The sequence below is a fragment of the Cnephaeus nilssonii genome (assembly GCF_951640355.1).
Source record: "Cnephaeus nilssonii genome assembly, chromosome: 6".
In the NCBI taxonomy this organism is placed as follows: Eukaryota; Metazoa; Chordata; class Mammalia; order Chiroptera; family Vespertilionidae; genus Cnephaeus; species Cnephaeus nilssonii.
The window spans coordinates 102196788-102220487 of record NC_137077.1 but is presented as its reverse complement, the minus strand read 5'-3'; positions in this window follow the sequence as shown (position 1 = coordinate 102220487).

Genomic DNA, 23700 nt, shown 5'->3' with positions numbered 1-23700 from the left:
GTTAACCTCCAAAATGTATAGGGAACTCATACCACTTAACAAAAGGAAGATAAACAATCCAATTAAAAAATAGGCAAAGTACCTAAATGGACAGTTCTTCAAAGTGGACATACAGAAGGCCAAAAGGCATATGAAAAAATGCTCAAAGTCACTAATCATCCGAGAGATGCAAATCAAAATGACAATGAGGTACCACCTCACACCTGTCAGAATGACTTTCATCATCAAATCAACAAATGGCAAGTGCAGGTGAGGATGTGGAGAAACGGGAACCCTCATACACTGCTGGTGGGAATGCAGACTGGTGCAGCCTCTGTGGAAACAGTATGGGGGAAAAGGGGACATATGTAATACTTTCAACAATAAAGATTTGTAAAAAATCAATTGTACTTACACATACGACCACAAATGGAAAATTAAACAGGAGATGTATTATTTGTCATAGCATCAAAAATGTAAAGTTTCTTTTTTTTAAAAAAATCTTTATTTTTGAGAGTATTACAGATGTCCCCCATAGAGCTTTCCTATCCTGCCCCTGCACCCCTCCCCAGCCTTCACTACCCTATTGTCTGTGTTATGCAGATATGAATATGTTCTTTGGTTAATCTCTTCCCACCAACCCCCCTTCCCTCTGAGATTGGTCAGTCTGTTCCATGTTTCCATGCCTCTGGTTATATTTTATTCATTAGATTTCTTGTTCATTTATTTTGATTTTTAGATTCAATTGTTGATATATATGTACTTATTTCCACTTTATTGTTATTGTAGTTGTTTTAGAGAGAGTAGAAGGGAGGAGGAGAGATAGAGAGAGAAATGTCGATGTGAGAGAGGCACATTGATTGGTTGCCTCCCACACGTGCCCCGACCAAGACAGGGGATTGAGCCTGCAACCAATGTACATGCCCTTGACCAGAATCAAACCCAGGTTCAGTGGATAGAGTGGGCCTACACTCTATCCACTGAACCTAACTGGCTTGGGCAGATTGTTCATATTTTTATTGTTGTTCTTCTCTTTCCTTCCCTCCTTCCCTCCTTCCCTCCTTCCTTTCTTCCTTCCTTCCTTCCTTCCTTCCTTCCTTCCTTCCTTCCTTCCTTCCTTCCTTCCTTCCTTCCTTCCTTCCTTCCTTCCTCTTTCTTTCTTTCTTTCTTTCTTTCTTTCTTTCTTTCTTTCTTTCTTTCTTTCTTTCTTTCTCTCTCTCTCTCTCTCTCTCTCTCTCTCTCTCTCTCTCTCTCTCTCTCTCTCTCTTTCTTTCTCTCTTTCTTTCTCACTTTCTCTCTTTCTCTTCAAGAATACCCTTCAACATTTCATGTAATACTGGTTTGGTGGTGATCATCTCCTTTAGCTTTTCTTGTCTATGAAGCTCTTTATCTGACCTTCAATTCTAAATGATAACTTTGCTGGATAGATCCTTGCTATTAAGCATTTTCAATATTTCTTGCTACTCCCTTCTGGCCTGCAAAATTTCTGCTGAGAAATCAGCTGACAGTTGTATGGGCACTTTCTTATAGGTAACTAACTGCTTTTCTCTTGCTGTTTTTAATATTCTCTCTTTGTCTTCAATCTTTGGCACTTTAATTATGATGTGTCTTTGTGTGGGCATCTTTGGATTCATCTTGTTTGGGACTCTCTGCACTTCCTGGACTTATAAGCCTATTTCTTTCACCAAGTAGGGGAAGTTTTCTGTCATTATTTCTTAAAATATGTTTTCAATTTCTTGTTTCCTCTATTCTCCTCTGGCACCCCTCTGATGTGAATGTTGGTACACTTGAAGTTGTCCCAGAGGCTCCCTACACTATCTTCATATTTTTTAAATCTTTTTTGCTTTTTGCTCTTCTGATTGCATGTTTTTTGCTTCCTCATATTCCAAATTGTTTATTTGATTCTTGGCATCTTCTGCTCTACCGTTTATTCTCTGTAAACTATATTTCATTTTAGTTAGTGTATCCTTCATTTCTGACTTGTCTTTTTCATGTCTTTGATGTTCTCACTGATTTCACTGAAATTCTCTGTAAGATACTTGAAATTCTCACTAAGTTCCTTGAAGCTCTCATTAATGTCCTTGAGCATCCTTATAACCATTGTTTTGAACTCTGTATCTAGTACTAGAAGTTTGCTTGCTTCCATTTAATTTAGTTCTTTTTCTGGAGATTTCTTCTGTTATTTTATTTGTGACATGTTTCTTTGTCTCCACATTTTTGCACCCTCCCTATATTTGTTTCTATGTATTAGATAGAGCTGCTATGTATTCTGGAATTGGTAGAGTGGCTTTGTGTAGTAGGAGTCCTGTAGGGTACAGTGGCTCAGCCTCTCCTGTCACCTGAGCTGGGCACTCTAGGTGTGCCCCTGTGTGGGCTGTGTGCACAGTCTTATTGTAGTTGAGCCTTTATTGCTATTGGAGTCACTGGGAGGAATTGACCCCCAGGCCAATTGGATGTGAGGACCAGCTGTGACTACAGTGGAAGAGCTGCTGTGTGGGAGACACCTCTATAGAGAAGGACTTGCTTCAGTGGGGCTTTGGTGGTCACAGAGTCTTCCCATTACATGTGTTACTCATGGATGTATGAAGTTATAATCTGGCATGGTCTGAAGCTGTTCACTGGGTGCACTGGCTCTGGGGCCCCTCTGGAGATGCAAAGTCAGTCACTGCCTATGCTCTGTCTGGGGCCATCCGTCAGGAGGTTCAGAGTGACCTGCAGATGGCTGCTACTTGTGTGGGGCTTGGAAATGTCCAGGAGAGGCCAAACTGTGAAACAAGTCCAGCTGGTGCTAGTGCCAGGTCTGGCGCCTCTTATTGATAGGTTTTGGACATGCTGATGCCAGCTCTGCTTGTTTGAAAGATTTTATGAAAGTCTGAAGCCTGAGCCAGGACAGGCCATTCATATAGAAAAGCTGCTACAAACAGCTTGGGTGGGGCTGCAAATTGGATGGGGCGGGATCTAAAGGAATCACCAGGGCAGAGTGAACAGTGTGAGCCAGGCTGATGGAAACTCAGATATGGCACCTGCCCGTCTGCTCTGTGACAGGGGAAGTCTCAGCATAGGAACAATGACCTCTGTCAGCACTTTTGTCTGGAAGAAAGCTGCCCCTGAGTTATTTCCCTATTGCCAGATAATCCAGTTCCTCCTGGTATGTCCCTGAATCTCACCAAGCCACTGTCCCAATGCTAGAGCTCAAAGGGAGTGAGACCGAGTAAGTCTGTGTGCCAGCCTTTTAAGAGGAATTGCCTGGGACTCCCCGAGTCTCTGTGTCACTGGGCCACAATCCCTGCTGGTTTTTACAGCCTGAAGTTATGGGGGGCTTCTCTTCACAGCACTGGAACCCTGGGCTGAGGGGTCTAGTCTGGGGCTAGGACCTCTTGCTCCTCATGGGAGGCCTCCACAGCCTATATATCCCTCCCGGTTAAAAAAACACCACACATGGGTGTTAGACTAGTCCATTCCATGCCTCTGCCCCACCTACAAGTCTTGATGTGCTTTCTTCTTTACTTCTCTTGTTATAGGATTTTTAATTAACCAGATTCCAGTCTGTTCTGAATGATGATTGTTCTGTATTTTAGTTGTAATTTTAATGTGGTTGTTGGAGGTGGTGAGTACCAGTATTTTCCTATGTTGCCCTCTTGGTTCTCAAAAAGAGTGAAGTTTCTAGGAAAAGGCAAGCAAAAGGTGTTGAAGACCTCTGTTGTTATAATTATAGAACATTATTGACAGATATTAAAGAGTACTTTAGTGGCATATGGAGACATGTACCATGTTTATGTATAGAAAACTCAAGATTCTCATAATGTCAATTCTTACCAGATAGGTCTTATAGATTTGATGCCATCCCAATATTTGTGTGTGTCAGGATGTGGTGTGTGTAACATGATAAGTTCTTTCAAGTGTTCTTGCTAAAAAGCCAAGTCACTCTCATAAAAAAATGAGGCAGGATTTGACATTTATTATAAAACTTTATTAATTAAGGTGATATAGTTTTGGCATAAAGATAGCTTACTGCAATATGATAGGGGCCCAGAACCAGAGTCAAGCAGATATATACTTGATTTATGGCATGAAAGAATAACAGGAAATAAGAGAATTGGCAACCCTATGAAAAAAAAAAGAACATTGGACCCCTATTCTACCATATACTAAGCTGGCTAAAGGTGGCTAATACAAGTAAATGTGAAAGTAAAACAATAGCGCATTTAGAAGGTAATACAGAATATTCTTATATCCATGATCTTGAGGGTAGAAGTGTTTTTTAAACAAGACACCAAAAATGTTAATAATAATGAAAAAAAATTAAAGATTAAAATCTTGCCTGGCCAGTGTGGCTCATGGTTGAGCATCAACCTATGATCCAGGAGGTCATGATTTGATTCCTGGTCAGGGCATATGCCAAGTTTGTGGCTCAGTCCCCAGTGTGGGGCATGCAGAAGGGGACCAATCAATGATTCTCTCTCATCATTAATGTTTCTCTCTCTCTCTCTCTCCTTTCCTCTCTGGAATCAATACAAATATATTTTAAAGATTCAAATTTTGATTACATTAACATTCCAAAATTCTATACATCAAAAGACACCAAAAAAAGAGTGAAAAGACAAGTTCCATAATGGGATAAGAGGTTTGCAAGTCAAGCAATTGACAAAGGACTTATGCTCAGAATTATGTAACTTCTGTGAGTCATTAAAAAAGAGAATGGGGTGGGTTTCAAGATGGTGGAGCAGTAAGTGGATCTTTCTCACACCTCTCCCAGAGCCAAACTGGAAATAAAACTAAATTGGGGAACATTTACCCTGAATTACCAACTGAAGAGTAGTCAGGAGGAGACTTTTAAATAAGGAGGGACAGATAGAACCTCGAGACTGGTAGGAAGGGTGGGGTTGTGAGAGGGGCTGGCCCAGTTCCCACAAGGGGCAAGGCAAAGGTAAGGAGGGATCTCTTGGCTTGGGCTGAGGGGGTGATTCTCCCTGAGAGGAGTGAGGCCTGGACCCCAGGCTGGGCTTCCCAGCTCAGAGCACCAGAGCCAGGAACAGACATCCACACAACAACCAGCACCAGGACTTCTAATCACCAGGGAGGGATGGAGCCTGCTGGAGACAAAGCCACTTTTTTTTTTTTAAAAAAAAGGGCCAGAGCTCAGGATTTTTGTACAGAACCACTCACCCTGGGCTTTGGCAGAGGGAAGGAAGTGTGGATTGGAGTTGCTTGAGAAGAGTCTGGGGTGGGAGGGTCTGGGGTGGGAGGCATTGGGCAGAGATGTGGGAGAGTGACTACCAGGATACCTATGCTCAGTCATCCTCCCCCATACTGCAGCAGCCATTTTTCCTGAGGAGCAAGCTCTTCCCAGCAGAAGCAGTCTGGGGAAAGGTAATTACCCCACCCTCTGGGATACAGCTCATCCCACTCTCTAGAATCTTGCTTGTCCACCCTGTATCTCGCCCACTGCTGAGGAGGCAGCAGCAGAGTTTAAGCCTACAGCTCTGGGCTGTCTCATGGAGTTACAGCAGACCCCACCAGCCTGCCTACAAGGGACTGTGCACTGCTGAGGTCAGGAAAATATTCTGAGACAAACACAGACATTTGGCTCTAGGACAGGGAAATACACCATCTTCCCTGAAGTCTGAACAGCACCTCCCCCTCATGGGAGATCCAGAGGTCCTATCCTCCCAATTCTGCCCAAAGCCCCTTTAGTGACAGTCTGGGAGCTGGCTGGCAGTTGGAAGCAGGTGGAGATGTATCCAAGGTGTCTTGGCACATTTGCTAACCTGCCCCTCAGCCCCATGCTGTTAAAAAGCCAACCTTGGAGTGCAGATTGGCCTCTCCTGTGCACAAGCCCAGCAGAGGCAGCCACAAACCATGGATCACTTGAAGCTTTGAACAGGCTGCTGAGAGCCAAACGTGGACAGCTTCTGACATTGGCTAGCACCTCCTGAAAGTCCCAAAACCATCATACAAAACAGCCTCAGACAGCTGAAACCGGTTTGGCTCAGTGGATAGAGCGTCGGTCTGCGGACTGAAGGGTCCCAGGTTCGATTCCGGTCAAGGGCATGTACATTGGTTGCGGGCACATCCCCAGTGGGGGGTGTGCAAGAGGCAGCTGATCGATGTTTCTCTCTCATCGATGTTTCTAGCTCTCTATCCCTCTCCCTTCCTCTCTGTAAAAAAATCAATAAAATATATATATAAAAACAAAACAACAAAACAAAACAAAAAACAGCCTCAGACAACAGAAGAGCAGGATCCAAAGGGAGATCCCAGCAGACACTAAACTCTGGTGAGACAAACTTCACATTTTTTTCTTCATCATTTCCCTTTTCATTGTGTTGTTATTATTCTTTTTCTTTCATAATTTTATTTTCTCTTTCCTTTTCTTGCTCAATTTTTCCTTTTTCTTTCTTATTTTTTCCTTCTATAATTTTTTTCTTCTTTTCTTTTTTTTTTTTTACCATTTTCCTTTTCCTATTCTTTATTATTTTTTCTTTCCCTTCTTTCTTTTCATATTATTTTTTCTCCCCCCTTTTCTTTTCATATTCTTTTTTCTTTTTTCTTTTTTTGTATTATTCTTCTCTTCCCTAATTCTATTTTCTTTTGTGTTTGTTTTTGCTGTTGTTGTTGGGTTCCTTTGTATGTTTTTGTTTTGTTTCTTGTTTTGTTTTGTTCTTTCAGCACCTGTACACACACACAGTGAGGACTGGGTTGAGCCTCACAGTTAGCCAGCCTGAGGGGAGATACCACCCACGAACAGGACAACAACAATCAAGACCAAATTATAACAGGAGAGCCCAAATAACCCACACAAGGGACATTCCTAGAGCACCCAGCTAAGGAGATCAAGGAAACTGCACCACTGGGCCCCACATGGCACTTACTACATAAGGCCACCACATGAAGACTGGGAGTCATAGCAGTTCTATATAATACATAGAAAAAAACAAGGAGACAGCTAAAATTGGGAGACAAACAAACAGCCCCCAAATGAAAGAAAAGGAAGAATCTCCAGAAAAAGAGCTAAATGAAATGGAGGCAAGCAATTTAGAGTTCAAAGTAATAGTTATAAGAATGCTCAAGAAGTGTAGTGAGAACTACAAAGAGCTTAGTGGGAAATACATCATAAAAAGGGATATATAAACATGAATGAGAACCAATTTAGAAATGAAGAATACCATATCTGACATAATACACTTGAAGGAATTAAAAGTACTCTGGATGAAATAGAGGATTGAATCAGTGATTTGGAAGACAAGGTAGGAAAAGACGCCCAATCAGAACAACAAAAAGAAAAAAGAATGAAAATACTAATGAGGATACTTTAAGAGAACTTTGGGACAACATGAAATATAACAATATCTAATGGGATTAAAAAAAAAACCCATTGGAAGAAATAATGACAGCAAACTTCCCAAACTCTGTGAAGGGAAAAGTCACACAAGTTCAAGAAGCAAAGAGAGTCCAAATCAAGATGAATACAAAGAGATCCACACCAAGACACATCATAATTAAAATGGCAAAGGTTAAAGACGAAGAGAGAGTCTTAAAATCAGAAACTGAGAGACAGTTAGTTAACTGGGAGTTCCCATAAGGCTGTCAGCTAATTTTCCAACAGAAACACTTCAGGCCAGAAGGGATTGACATGACATATACAAAGTAAAATAAAAGGCAAAATAAAGACCTTCTAAGACCAAAAAAGGCTAAAAGAATTAATTTCCACAAAATCAGCATTGCAAGAAATGTAAAAGGGACTGCTTTAAGAAGAAGAAATAGAGCCCTAACCGGTTTGGCTCAGTGGATAGAGCGTCGGCCTGTGGACTGAAGGATCGCAGGTTCGATTCCAGTCAAGGACATGTACCTTGGTTGCAGGCACATCCCCAGTAGGGGGTGTGCAGGAGGCAGCTGATCGATGTTTCTCTCTCATCAATGTTTCTAACTCTCTATCCTTCTCCCTTAATCTCTATAAAAAATCAATAAAATATATATTTTTAAAATAGAAGAAGAAATAGAGAGAGAAAGAGAAAGGAGAGCATAGTTGTAAAGAAAAAATGGCAATAAATAAGTACCTACAAATAATAGCCTTAAATGTAAATGGATTAAATGCTCCAATAAAAAGGCATAAGGTAACTGGAAGGATAGGAAACCATACCCATATATATGCTTTCTACAAGAGACCCACCTTAAAACAAAAGATCCCCACAGACTGAAATTGGAGGATGGAAAAGAATATTCTATGTAAATGGAAACATATAAAAAAGCTGAAGTAGCAATAAACATATCTGACAAAATAGACTTCAAAACAATGGCCATAAAAAAGACAAAGGTCACTAAATAATACTAAAGGGATCAATCCAGCAAAAGGACATAAGCCTGTAAACATATATGCACGCAATATAAGAGTGCCTAAATATATATTTAAAAAAAAAACTCTTGGGAAGTTTAAGGGAGAGATGTGCAGCAATACAATCATAGTAGAGCACTTAACATCCCACTATCACTGCTGGGTAGATCTTCCAGACAAAAAATGAACAAGAAAACAGCAACATTAAATCACACACAAGATTAGATGGATTTAATTGATATTTACAGAACATTTTACCCCAAAACTGCAGAACATACATTCTTATTAAGTGCACATGGAACATTCTCAAGGGTAGACCCCATGTTAGGACACAAAATAAGTCTTAACATATTCAAGAAGATTAAAATCATACCAAGCAACCTCTCAGATCACAATGGCATGAAACTAGAAATCAACTACAATAAAAAAAAAACTTAAAAATGCTCAAATCCATGCAGGCTAAATAACATATTACTGAACAATGAATGGGTTACCAATGAAATTAAGGAAGAAATCAGAAATTACCTAGAAATAAATGAAAATGAACACACAACAATCCCAAATCTATGAGATACAGTGAAAGCAGTCCTAAGAGGGAAGTTTATTGCATTACAGGCCTACCTCAGGAAGCCAGAAAAATCTCAAATAAGCAATCTAACCCTACACCTAAAAAAATTAGAGGGGGGGTCCAATATGGCTGCCGATGGGACGGCAGGCTGTAAGATAGTGTGTGAGTGAGAGAACGAAAAGAGAGTGCGTGGATGTGCAGGGAGTGTCTGTATTTGTGAGTGAGGGACAGCTATATTCCACAGGACTGTTGGAGACTGGTGAACCGGAGTCCCCTGGCTGGGCAGCCTCTACTGCTGCTGAAATCTCTCCCAGAGCAGCTGGCTCTGCCACAGAGACCGCACCATCTTGAAGGGGAGACTGGCTGTGATCAGAAGCCCAGCCTTACCTTCAACCGGGGAGACCTCAAATACCTCCCAGGACCCTACAACCACATTGCCTAGGGACCAACTGCCTCAGCTGCGAACCCACAAACACCAGGACTCCAGCCTCCCCGACTGCAGGCACCTGAAAAGCTTGTCCAGGGGGAGACAAAGTGGTGCTGAATACACGGACGGGTCCTGCACCTTCTCACAGAGCAGATAGAAGGAATAGCTGAATTGAATAACATCCGCCTGGAATTGTCAAATTAAACACAGCTGGTGAGGCAATCCATGGATGGAAAGGTCAGATATCACCTAGAGAAAGGGTTGTGGCTTATGACACAGAGGAGCTGTGGATTGCAGGGAACACCAATACAATGCTGACTACCTGACAGGAAACAGAGCTACCAAGCAGAACAGTAGAAGAAGTGAACGACCTTCACTACTTCACTTTTTTATTTTTTATCTTTTACTTAAGAAACTAAATTTTGTTTTCACTTGATTTTACTTTTTTTATTATTACGTTTTTATTTTTAATTATTATTACTATTATTTTACCTTTTTTAAAGTTTTATTTTATTTTATTTGGGGATTAGTGTCCTACATTCTATTTTTATTTTAGCATTATTTTACTCTATCTCAATTTTTCCTTTATGCCAACACTCTCTTTATCACTTTTCCCCTTTTTCACTGTGTCTCTCTTACCCTGTTCCTGCTTTAGTTTTTCTCTATCCTTTCTTTTTACTCCCTGTTAAAAATTGGTCTTACTCATATATCTAATTTCCTCTCCCCTGCTCCAAGTCCATGCACACTTCTCTCTTCTCTTTCTTCACTATCCAAATTTTTCTTCCTTTTTTCCTTTTTCTTTCTTTCTGTCTTGTTGATGTTGTTTGATTGTTTGTTAATTTGATTTTCTTTGCTTCTGTTTTTCCTCTCCTCGCTTGTTCTCCTCTTCTACTAGTAGCCTAATTAATTCCAATCACCAATTCAGGCACATCTACTCTCTATTCTCCTTTTCCAATAGTAGACAAATACATAGATAGATTAAAGAAAGGGCAAAATTTATATATATATATAAATTTTATTTTATATATATATATAATATATATAGTATATATATATTAGCTGTACCCAGCCATGCGTTGCTGTGGCTCAGTCTGGTTAAATGGAAAAGAAAGAAAAGAGAAAGCGCATGTTTCTAATATGCTTACTTTCACAATGCTTATGGGTATATAATATTTTTTGTTGTTCCATTGTCTGTGCAGATATAGAGATTGTCTGGTTTGCCAACTCTAGAACATGCAACATATAATTGTCCGTGTGAGAAGGAATCCGTGTCTAGATCTAAACTGCACAATTCTAAAGATTGGCCCTGAGCTTTGTTGATGGTGATTGCAAACGCCAATCGAATTGGGAATTGCAATCTCTTAAATTGAAATGGCATATCCATTGGAATCATAGGAATGCAAGGAATGAGGACATCTTCACCTTTGAAAGGTCCTGTCAAGATTGTTGCTTCTACGACGTTGCTCATTAATTTTTTTACTGCAAGCTGTGTGCCGTTGCAAAGCTTTGGCTGGTTGATATTTCACAACATGATAATTGGCATGCCGATTTTCAATTGCAGTATGTGCGGTGGCATCCCTGGCAGATCGAGTGAATTAAAAATTCTGTTGGATAATTAACTTCTTCATCTGCTTCCACAACAGTGTCGATGGATTTGTATGTGACTGCCTCGCTTTGAATGTTAGACTGAATAATATTGTTAAGTTCGTAGATGTCTTTGTTCTTGGCCGCGAGAATAACTTGTTCATTCAGCCAATCATGATTCTTATAATTGGTTAGAATATTGGGAAATACTTTTTCAACCAATTCTTCTTTTGACGTCACTAAATTGCAGAAGTTATGAAGCAATGAAATTCGTCCTGAGGTCAGATCAACCGGCACCTATCCGTTCCCAATTTCCAGCAATTGATGTGAGAATATCTCAGCTGATCGATCGTTTTGCAGCTGGACACACATATTTGTAGTTAATTTTAACGTCTTTACATGTTGCCACAGAGAATTTCAGGCAAGCATTTATCTCGTCCACTGGTGTTGATCGAGGAATTACAGGTAATGTTTGCCTGAAATCTCCTGCAAGCAATATTAATGCATTCCCAAATGGTCTGATGTTTCCACGCAAATCTTGCAATGATCGATCAAGAGCCTTGAGTGATTTTTTGTGCGCCATTGTGCATTCATCCCAAACAATAAGTTTGCATTTCTGCAATACTTTTGCCATGCTGGATGCTTTGGAAATGTTGCACGTGGGAGTCTCAATGAATTGCATGTTCAATGGCAATTTCAAAGTGGAATGAGCAGTTCTTCCACCTGGTAGCAATGTCGCAGCTATTCCGGACGACTCAAGAGCTAAGGCTATGTCATTTTGGGATCGAATTGCTGCCAGAATCAATCTAATTAGGAACCTTTTACCAGTTCCTCCTGGCACATCTAAGAAGAATATTTCTCCAGCCCTGTTATTGACAGTTTGCATTATTTCATCGTAAATGCCTTTTTGCTCAAGTGTTACCTTAGGAATATTTGATTGCACATATGATAAAAGATCACCCATGTTGTAATTTTGTTCACGACGCAATTCTACATTGAACGAAGCAGCAGCAGATCGATTCGGTGATGGCATTCCCAATTGATTGAGAACTTTGTTCGCAATTTCTAAGCACAAATCTTCAATCATTATCAACATTAAAATGGAATCGTAAAATTGGAAATTTGGAAATTGTAAATGGATTGTAAGTCGGAAACATTGAAATGGAATCGTAAAATATTTAGTATAGAGTGTGTTGCTTTTACATCCAACAGATGGCGCTGTTTTCCAAAAAAGCATGTTTTTACCTGTCACAGGTGTGACAGCTATATAATAGTAGGTATAAGGTATATAAAAACACGTGCATATTTGAATGCAACATTGTGTCAAAATTTCAAAGCAATCGGTGAAGAACTTTCAGAGATTTAAGATTTTGAACAAATGAACATTTACATTTATATATATGAAATATATATATATTTTCTTTTTTGTATTTTGTTTTTTACTTTTCTTCTTATACACTCATTCTCTTTCTACTTCGTCTATACTGAATTGTGGCTATTTCCCATTCATTCAATTCCTTGACCTTACCTTCTGGAACTAAGCTCTGCCTCCTCAGATTCATCTGGGTGTTTGTTGTTTGGGTGTTTCTTGTATCATTTTTTGGATTAGTTGTTGTTCGTTGTTTGCATTCATCTCTGGGGGTTTGTTATTTGCATTTTTTGGATTAGTTGTTGTTTATTGGAGTTTTCTTCCCATATACATTACTTTTTCACCCTTCTTTTTTCTTCCCTTTCTTTTCTCTCTGACATTTTTTCTTTTCTCAATACCATTTTTGTACTCTTTTCTATCCCCTAATTCTCTTGTGGTCACCTTTATTTGGGGTTATTAGTATCATGAATACATTTGTGTTTGGTGCCCTGTGTGTTGTGTCTTCTCGTGTTGTATTTTGTGTCTTTAAGTCAATGCAGGAGAGAGAGAGCTACATAACCAGACAACCTGAGAGGAGCAATCATGGGAGACAAAGAAATAGCCCACATAAAAAAGAAAAAGAGGAATCACCAGAAAAGGAAGTAGACGAAATGGATGCAAGCAATATGTCAGAGAAAGAATTCAGAGCAATAGTCATAAGGACGATGAAAAGGTTGGAAGACAAATTCAACAATATGTGTAAGAACCAAGAGGAAATGAAGAAGAACCAAGAAGAAATGAAAAATAACATTAATAAAGAACCCAATAGAAAGCATCACCAGTAGACTAGAAGAAGTGGAGGACCGCATCAGTGAGCTAGAAGACAAGGTAGGAAAAAATACCCAAGCAGAGCAGCATAAAAAAAAAAACAACAACAACTTAAAAAATGGAGGAGAGCCTAAGGGAACTTTGGGACAAAATGAAACGAAACAACATCTGCATAATAGGGGTGCCAGAAGGAGAGGAAACTGAGCAAGGAATAGAAAACCGGTTTGAAGAAATAATGACACAAAACTTCCTTGATATAGGGAAGAAAAAACACACACAAGTCCAAGAAACTCACAGAGTCCCAAACAAGATGAACCCCAAAAGACCGACACCAAGATACATTATAATTAAATTGGCAAACAACAATGACAAAATAAGATTCTTGAAGGCTGCCAGAGAGAGACAGAAAGTTACCTACAAGGGATCTTCCATCAGACTCTCGACTGATTTCTCAGCAGAAACACATCAGGCAAGAAGGGAATGAAATGAAATATACAAAGTCATGCAAAGCAAGGGTCTGAATCCAAGAATACTGTACCCAACAAGGCTATCAATTAAAGTTGAGGGTGAAATCAGGAGCTTCACAGACAAAAAAGGACTAAGGGAGTTTATTACCACCAAACCAGCAATGCAAGAAATGCTAAAGGGTCTGCTGTAAAAAGAAGAAATAGGAAGGGAAGAAGGAACACTGGCATAAAGAATAAAAACGGTGACAAACAAATACCTATCAATAATAACTTTAAATATAATGGATTAAATGCCCCAATCAAAAGACATAGGGTAGCTGAATGGATAAGTAAACATGACCCATATATCTGCTGTCTACAAGAGACCCATCTCAGAACAAAGGACTCACACAGGCTGATAGTGAAGGGATGGAAAAATGTTTTTTAGGTGAAAGGAAATGAAAAAAAAGCTGGGGTAGTAATACTTATATTTGACAAATTAGACCTCAAAGTGAAGGCTATAACAAGAGATAAGGAAGGCCACTTCATAATACTAAAGGGAGCAATTCAACAAGAAGATATAACTTTGGTAAACATATATACACCCAATACAGGAGCACCCAAATACATAAAAAAAACTTCTGGAGGATATCAAGAGAGAAATTGACAGCAATACAGTCATAGTAGGTGACTTTAATACCCCACTAACACCACTGGACAAATCCTCTAAACAAAAAATCAGCAAAGAAATATCAACCCTAAAAGACTCACTAGATCAGATGGAATTAATAGACATCTTCAGAACATTTCACCCAAAAGCCACAGAATATACATTCTTCTCAAGTACACATGGGTCATTTTCAAAGATAGACCACATATTGGGACACAGGCGAAGTCTCTTCAATTTCAAGAAGATAGAAATCATATCAAGGATCTTCTCAGATCACAATGGCATAAAATTAGAAATCAACTACAATAAAAACAATTTAAAAATCAAACACATTGAGGCTAAATAGCATGCTATTAAACAATGATTGGGTTACCAAGAGATCAAAGAAGAAATAAAAAGCATCATGGCAACAAATGACAATGAAAACACAACAATCCAAAATCTATGGGACACAGTGAAAGCAGTTTTGAGAGGGAAGTTCATAGCTCTACAGGCCTACTTCAAAAAACAAGAAGAAATGGTAATAAATTATCTAACCCTACAACTCAAAGATTTAGAAAGAGAGCAACAAGAAAAGCCCATCATAAGCAGAAGGAATGAAATAATAAAGATCAGAGTGGAGATAAACAACACAGAGACAAAAAAAAAAAACACACCAAACACAAACAAACAAACAAACAAACAAAAACAGTACAAAAGATCAACATAACCAAGAGCTGGTTCTTTGAAAGGATAAACAAGATTCATGAACCTCTAGCCAGGCTCAGTAAGAAGCAAAGGGAGAGGAAACAAATACTCAAAATCAGAAATGAAAGAGGTGAAGTAACAACCAATGCCACAGAAATACAAACGATTGTGAAAAAATACTATGAGCAACTCTATTCCAACAAACTGGACAACCTAGATGAAATGGACATATTCTTAGAAAAATACAAGCTCCCAAAACTCAGGAAGAATAAATACAAGCTCCCAAAACTCAGGAAGAATAAAAAAAACCTGAATAGGCCTATAACTACCAAAGAAATTGAAGCAGATATTAAAAAAAAAAAAATCTTTCAGCATGCCCTGACTGGTTTGGCTCAGTGGATAGAGCGTTGGCCTGCAGACTTAAGGGTCCCAGGTACGATTCTGGTCAAGGGCATGTACCTTGGTTGCGGGCACATCCCCAGTGGGGGAGTTTGCAGGAGGCAGCTGGTCGATGTTTCTCTCTCATTGATGTTTCTAACTCTCTATTCCTCTCCCTTCCTCTCTGTAAAAATCAATAAAATATATTTACAAAAAAAAAAATAAATCTTCCAGCAAACAAAAGCCCTGGTCCAGACAGCTTTACAGGGAGTTCTACCAAGCATTCAAAGAAGAACTAAAACCTATTCTCCTCAGACTATTCCAAAAAAATTCAAGAGGAAGGCACACTTCCAAGTTCTTTCTATGAAACCAGCATTACCCTAATCCCAAGATCAGATAAAGACAACACAAAAAAAGAGAACTACAGGTCAATATCCTTGATGAACATAGATGCTAAAAGCCTCAACAAAATTCTAGCAAATCAGATTCAGCATTATATTGGAAAGATCATACATGATGAACAAGTGGGATTTATTCCGGGCATTCAAGGATGGTAGAATATATTCAAATCAATAAATGTGATATATTACATAAACAAACTGAGAGACAAAAATCACATAATCATATCAATCGATGCAGAAAAGCATTTGACACAATCCAACACCCTTTCTTGATAAAAACGTTCAGCAAAGTGGAAATAGAGGGATCATACCTGAACATAATAAAAGCCTTATATGACAAACCTACAGCCAACATCATACTCAATGTGCAAAAACTAAACTCATTTCCCCTAAACACAGGAACAAGACAGGAATGCCCACTTTCACCGCTTCTGTTTGATATAGTACTGGAAGTGCTAGCCACAGTGATCAGACAAGAAGAAGAAATAAAAGGCATCCAAATTGGAAAAGAAGTAAAACTGTCCTTACTCGCAGATGACATGATACTATACATAGAAAACCCCAAAGACTCCATCAAAAAACTACTAGACCTAATAAATGAATTCAGCAATGTAGCAGGATACAAAATTAACACCCAGAAATCTATGGCTTTTTAATACACCAACAATGAACTCACAGAAAGAGAAATGAAAAAAAATCCCATTTACCATTGCACCAAAAAAACTAAGATACCTAGGAATAAACTTAACTAAACCTGTACTTGGAAAACTACAGGACATTGAAAAAAGAGATAGAGGAAGACAAGGACAAATGGAAGAACATACCATGTTCATGGATTGGTAGAATCAACATCATTAAAATGTTCATACTACCCAAAGCAATCTACAGATTCAATGCAATCCCTATTAAAATACCAATGGCATATTTTAAAGATCTAGAACAAACTCTTCAAAAATTCATCTGGAATAGAGAAGACCCCGAATAGCCACAGCAATCCTGAGAAAGAAGAACAAAGTTGGAGGCATCACAATACCAGATAATCAAGCTATATTACCAAGCCACGGTTCTCAAAACTGCCTGGTACTGGCACAAGAACAGACATATAGACCAATGGAACAGAACAGAGAACCCAGAAATCTACCCAAGCCATTATGTTCAATTAATATTTGACAAAGGAGGCAAGAGCATACAACGGAGTCTCTTCAATAAATGGTGCTGGGAAATTTAGTCAGATACATGCAAAAAAATGAAAGTAGACCAACTTACACCATACACAAAAACAAACTCAAAATAGCTGAAGGACTTAAAATGTAAGACGGGAAACCATAAAAATCCTACAAGACTCCCTAGGCAGCAAATTAGCAGACGTATGTCGTAGCAATATCTTTATAGACACAGCTCCTAGGGCAATGGAGACTAAGGAGAAAATAAACAAATGGGACTACATCAAAATAAAAAGCTTCTGCATAGCAAAAGAAACCATCAATAAAACAACAGGAAAGCCCACTGCATGGGAGAACATATTTGCCAATGATATTTTCAATAAGGGTTTAATCTCCAAAATTTACAGGGAACTCATACAACTTAACAAAAGGAAGATAAATGATCCAATCAAAAAATGGGCAAAGGATCTAAATAGACACTTTTTGAAAGAGGACACACAGAAGGCCCAGAGACATATAAAAACATGCTCAAAGTCACTAATCATCTGAGAGATGGAAATCAAAACAACAATGAGATACCATCTCACACCTGTCAGAATGGCAATCATCAACAAATCAACAAACGACAAGTGCTGGTGAGGATGTGGAGAAAAAGGAACCCTCCTTCACTGCTGGTTGGTGCAGCCAGTGTGGAATTTCCTCAAAAAGTTAAAAACAGAACTCACATTTGACCCAGTAATCCCACTTCTAGGACTATATCCCATGAAATCAGAAACACCAATCAGAAAGAATATATGCACCCCTATGTTCATAGCAGCACAATTTATGATAGCTAAGATTTAGAAACAACCTAAGTGCCCATCAGCAGATGAGTGGGTTAAGAAACTGTGGTACATCTACCCAATGGAATACTATGCCGCTACAAAAAAGAATGAACTTTTACCATTTGCAACAGCATGGATGGAACTGGAGAGCATTATGCTAAGTGAAATAAGCCAGCCGGAGAAAGATAAATATCACATGATCTCATATATGGGATATAATGATCAACATAATTTGATGAACAAGAATAGATCCAGAGACAATTGGTAGGGGAGGGGATTTAGAGAGCAACCAAAGGACTTGTATGCATGCATATTAGCATAACCAATGGACACAGACACTGGAGTGGTGGAGGGCTTGCACGGGGTTGGAATGGCTGTGGAGTGGGGGGTTCAGTTGGGGAAAAAGGAGACATATGTAAAACTTTAGACAATAAAATAAAATGAATTAGAAAAAGAAGAAAAAGAAAAGCCCAGAGTAAGCAGAGGGAAGGAAATAATAAAGATCAGAATATAAAGAAATGACATAGAGTCTAAAAAAACAATATAAAAGATCAATAAAACCAAGAGTTCGATTTTTGAAAAGATAAACAAGATTGATGAACCTTTAGCTAGACTCACCAAGAAACAAAGAGGACCCAAATAAATAAAATCAGAAATTAAAGAAAAGTAACAACTGATATCACAGGAATATAAAGGATTATAAGAAAATACTATGAACAACTATATGCCAACAGATTCACCAATCTGGATGAAATGGACAAATTTCTAGAAACTTACAATGTTCCAAAACTCAATCAGGAAGAATCATAAAGCCTGAATAGGCTGATAACAGCTAATGAAATTAAAACAGTAATAAAACAAAAAACCTCCCAGCTAACAAATATCCTGGACCAGATGGTTTCATAGGGGAATTTTACCAAACATTCAAAGAAAAATGAACACCTATCCCTCTCAATCTATTCAAAAAAAATTGAAGAGGAGGGAAGACTTCCAAACTCCTTTTCCAAGACCAGTAATATCCTAACTCCAAAACCAGAAAAAGACACTACAAAGAAAGAAAATTATAGGTCATTATTTCTGATAAACATAGATGCTAAAATTCTCAACAAAATATTAGCAAATCAAATCCAGCAGTGCATTGAAAAGATCATACACCATTGCCGAAACCGGTTTGGCTCAGTGGATAGAGCATCAGCCTGCGGACTGAAAGGTCCCAGGTTCGATTCCGGTCAAGGGCATGTACCTTGGTTGCGGGCACATCCCCAGTAGGGGTTGTGCAAGAGGCAGCTGATAGATGTTTCTTTATCATCGATGTTTCTAACTCTCTATCCCTCTCTCTTCCTCTCTGTAAAAAATCAATAAAATATATTTTAAAAAAAAGATCATACACCATGATCAAGTGGGATTTATTCTGGGATGCAAGGTTGGTACTATATCCACAAATCAATAAATGTGATACATCACATAAAAATGAAAGATAAAAATCATATGATCATATCAATGGATGCAGAAAAAGTATTTGCTGAAATCCAGCACCCATCCTATATAATAAAGAGCTAATATGCTAATTAGACCAGATGGTGGAACGACCTTCTGGAACAACTTTCTGGAATGACCAGTAGGCAGGGGGTGGAGCCGCGGGGCCATGAGGCAGCCAGGGCTGCAAAGGCCTGCTCTTGCATGAATTTTGTGCATTGGGCCTCTAGTTTATAATAAAAACTCTCAGTAAGGTGGGAATAGAGGGACCATACCTGAAGATAATAAAGGCCATATATGAAAAACCTATAGCCAATATCATACTCAATGGGGAAAACACTGAAAAAGTTTCCCTTAAGATCAGTAACAAGAGAGGGATGTCTGCTTTCACCACTCTTATTCAACATAATAATAAAGGTCCTAGCCACAGTAATCAGACAGAAGAAATAAAAGGCATCCAAATTGGAAAGGAGGAAGTAAAACTATCATTATTTGCAGATGACATGATACTGTACATAGAAAACCAAAAGAATCCACACACAAAAAAAATACTAGATTTAATAAACAAAGTTGGCCAAGTAGCAGGATACAAAATTAATATCCAGAAATTAGTGGCATCTTTATACATCAGCAAAATGACAAGAGTCCACTGTATGGGAGAACATATTCACCAAGAATACATCTGATAAGAGGTTAATTTCCAAAATATGTAAAGAATTTATACAACTCAACACCAGGAAGACAAAAAATCCAATTAAAAAAAATGGGCAAAGGAACTGAATAGACACTTCTCCAAAGAGCACATACAGATGGCCAATAGACATATGAAAAAATGCTCAAGGTCACTAATCATCAGAGAGATGCAAATTAAAACAACAATGTGGTACCATCTCACACCTGTCAGAATGGCTATCATTAACAAATCAACAAACGACACGTGCTGGTGAGGATGTGGAGAAAAAGGAACCCTTGTACACTGTTGGTGGGAATGCAGATTGGTGCAGCCACTGTGGAAACAGTATAAAATTTCCTCAATAAATTAAAAATGGAACTGCCGCAACAGAGAGGAATTGACAGGAGTGCTCCAGCCATGAAGACAGAAGAGAAACAGTCCAGAGATGGAAGACGCTGACGTCGCCTTGCCGTACTAGCAGTCAGCAGATGTGCGTCACTGCAGATTGCCCAGGACCAAACCAGAGAGGATCGGACCTGCATTACCACCATTTGTCCACCATCCAGAACTGAAATATCATTGCTGTTATGTACACATAAACAACTGTTGGACATAGAAATCGGGACTCAAAAGAACTGTTGGCCCAGAAGGAAACTCACTATCGACGGATTCATTTGCCTCTCAGCATAACCATTATTGCTTGTCTCATTTTTGGTTCCTATAAGTGTATTCCTAGTATCACATGAGCTCACTCTTCTAGGGGAAATGATGAACAACATAGACTGAAGAACAAGAACAGCATTGATCAGACTGTCAGACCTCAGAGGGAAGGTAGGGGAGGGTGGGGACAAGGGAGATAGATCAACCAAAGGACTTGTGTGCTTGCATATGAGCCTAACCAGTGATCACGGACAACAGGGGGAGGGGGGCATGCGTGTGGGGGGGTTTGGGATGGGAATGGGGGGGTTGATGACAAATATGTGATACCTTAATCAATAAAGTAATTTAAAAAAAATAATGAAATAAAATAAAATAAATAAAAATGGAACTGCCTTCTGACCCAGCAACCCCATATACTAGGAGTCCAGTGCACAAATTCGTGCACCTTGAAAGGAACTGTGGGCCGTGAGGCTGCGGTGGGCACAGGGGCAGGTCTCAGCCTATTCTCTGCATCCCTGCCTGGCCCCTCCCACCATAGCCTCCAGTCCCCCCCATGCTGTGGCCCCCATCCCCGTCTGCCGGCAGCCCTGCTCCCGCAGCCACTGCTCCCATGCTCTGACGGTGCCAGCCCTGCTTGCACCCACTGACAACACAGAGCGATTGGGGCTAGCGCCAGCAACTGGTGCAAGCGGCTGCTGCCCTGATCACCCCTCAGGAGCAGGGTGAGGTGGAAAAGCCCTCAGGGGCAATCAGGGCCAGTGGCCACTGCTCGCATCCGCTGATGGCACTGAGCAATCGGGACTGGCGCCAGGTGCTGGTAGCAGCTGTGAGCAGCGGCTCTGGTGCCAGCTGTGGGTGCGAGCAGGGCTGGTGTTGGCAGCAGGCACGAGCGCTGGGTGGGACCGTGGCGTGGGAACAAAGAATTTTCAGAAACCACCAGAGGCTCACCCCAATGACAGCAACCGACACCCCGCCTTGGTCTGGCGCCCCCACTCACCTGCCCACCATCCTGCCACGGCCGACACCTGTCATGTTCTGCACATGCCCCCTGGTGGTCAGCGCACATCATAGTGACTGGTTGTTGAATGTTCCACCGTTTGGTCTATTTGCATATTAGGGTTTTATATATATAGACTAGAGGCCCGGTGCACGAAAATTTGTGCACTTGGGGGGGGGGGGTGTCTCTCAGCCCAGCCTGCACATTCTCACAATCCAGAACCCCTTGGGTAGGGTCCAGTCCCATTGCAGCATGGCTCTGGTTCCCTGGGCCTGCAGGCCAGTGGGGAGGGACCAAGACACCAGTCCGATCGCAGCATGGCTCCAGTTCCCTGGACCCTGCAGGTTGGGGGAGGGACCAAGAGTCCTGTCCGAACACAGCATGGCTCTGGTTCCCCGGAGCCTGTGGGCAGGGGGAAGGACCCAGAGGTCAGTCTGATGGCAGCATGGCTCTGTTCCCACAGCTTCCTCCTGCCGCCACACTGTGGGCAGCTGGGACCCAGGACTGACTCCCGCCACGCCAGCCGGGACCCTAGCCTGGTGTTCAGTCGTCTGTCTGGACGTTTAGGTCATGATGGCCCTGGCTCTTTATATATTAGGATAGCCTAATAATCTCCAAACTCCAATCAGAAAGAATATATGCACCCCTATGTTCACAGCAGTGTTATTTACAATAGCTAAACTCTGGAAACAACCCAAGTGTTCATCAGTAGATGAGTGTATCAAAGAGCTGTGGTACATTTACACCACAGAATACTACACAGCTGTAAAAAAGAAGGAAATCTTACCTTTTGTGACAGTGAGGATGGACCTGGAGATTGTTATGCTAAGTGAAATAAGCCAGTCAGAGAAAGAAAAATACCGTATGATCTCACTAATATGTGGAATCTAATGAACAAAATAAACTGAAGAACATAATAGAACCAGAGGCATGGATACATAGAATAGACTGACAAATGTCAGAGGTAAAAGGGGTGGCACCGACTGGTTAAACTAAGGTGAAGGGATTAGCTAAAAAACATATATGCAAAGCTCATGGACACTGGTAATAGTGAGGTGAGGTTCAAGGGATGGGGGAGCAGGGGCTGGGGCAGAGATAGGCAAAGGGGGGAAATGGGGAACATCTGCAGTAGTGTCAACAATAAAACATTAAATTGAAAAAGAATGGGGTAAGTACTTCTAGTGCTGTCAATGTTCTATTTCTTGACTTGGGTGTTTCCTATATAGGCGTGTTTGCCTTTTAGTTATTTATTATATTAAATATGCATTTATGTTTGATGAAATATTATGTATGTAGGTTATATTTCACAAAATAAAAGATTTTAAGAGTATGTCTATGGGATTGAAACACTTTTTACTATGGAAAATTTTAAATATACACAAACATAGAAATAATGTGATGAACTATGTGTACTCTCTTTCTGTGTGTACCTAACTTCAATACTTATCAATACTTGGACATGTTCTTAATCCTATCTCACTAATTCTTCTCTCTGTGTGTCTCTTTCTGGTATAATCGGCCATCTGGACTCATTTGTTCAGATTTTCCCCTCCCTCTTTCCCCCACTTCCTAGACTTGGTTGCAGCAATCATCTCTGCCTCTTCGTTTCTTTCTTCCTTTGAGACTTCTCAAGTCTCTCTTCCAGCCTTAAATAAAAATTCCTTGTCTTCACCTTTTCTGTCCACATCCCTACCTTCAACTCAATTTCAAATTTTTTATTCTAGTGTGTTGATAATCCATGCCCATTGCACTTGAACACACAGATGGACCATGAGCCCACCCTCGGACCTGGGGTGCTCCAAGTGGAGGGGCCCTGAACTCACAGCTCTTAGCTCTCTTCTCAATACCCTTTCCTAGATGAATGGTGAGTTCCAGGACTCTCTCAATGGCCACTGGGTAGCTAGCTATGCTGGCTCAGTGGTGGGCTGGATCTGCCTCATTTTGGGCCATGCGGACCAGTTGTGACCATCTCTTTTCAGTTCTATGTTCAGTAATTTCAGACTGATAGCTTGAAATTGGCCATACACTACAATGTATTACATGTATGAATATCCAAAATTTGGCAAGGCTAAAAAATTAGGTGAGTTTTGCTTTTTGTTTTTGGTGATGGTGTTGGTGGTTAAGCCTTCACCAGAACTCCACAGGCTGACACCAGCCTGAAAGTCATGCCCTGCTTCCTAGTCTCATTACTGAGAAGGGTTCTCAGATGACACCACCCCTTTCAGACTGGCCTGTGTTGTTCATTCCCCGCCCCCCGCC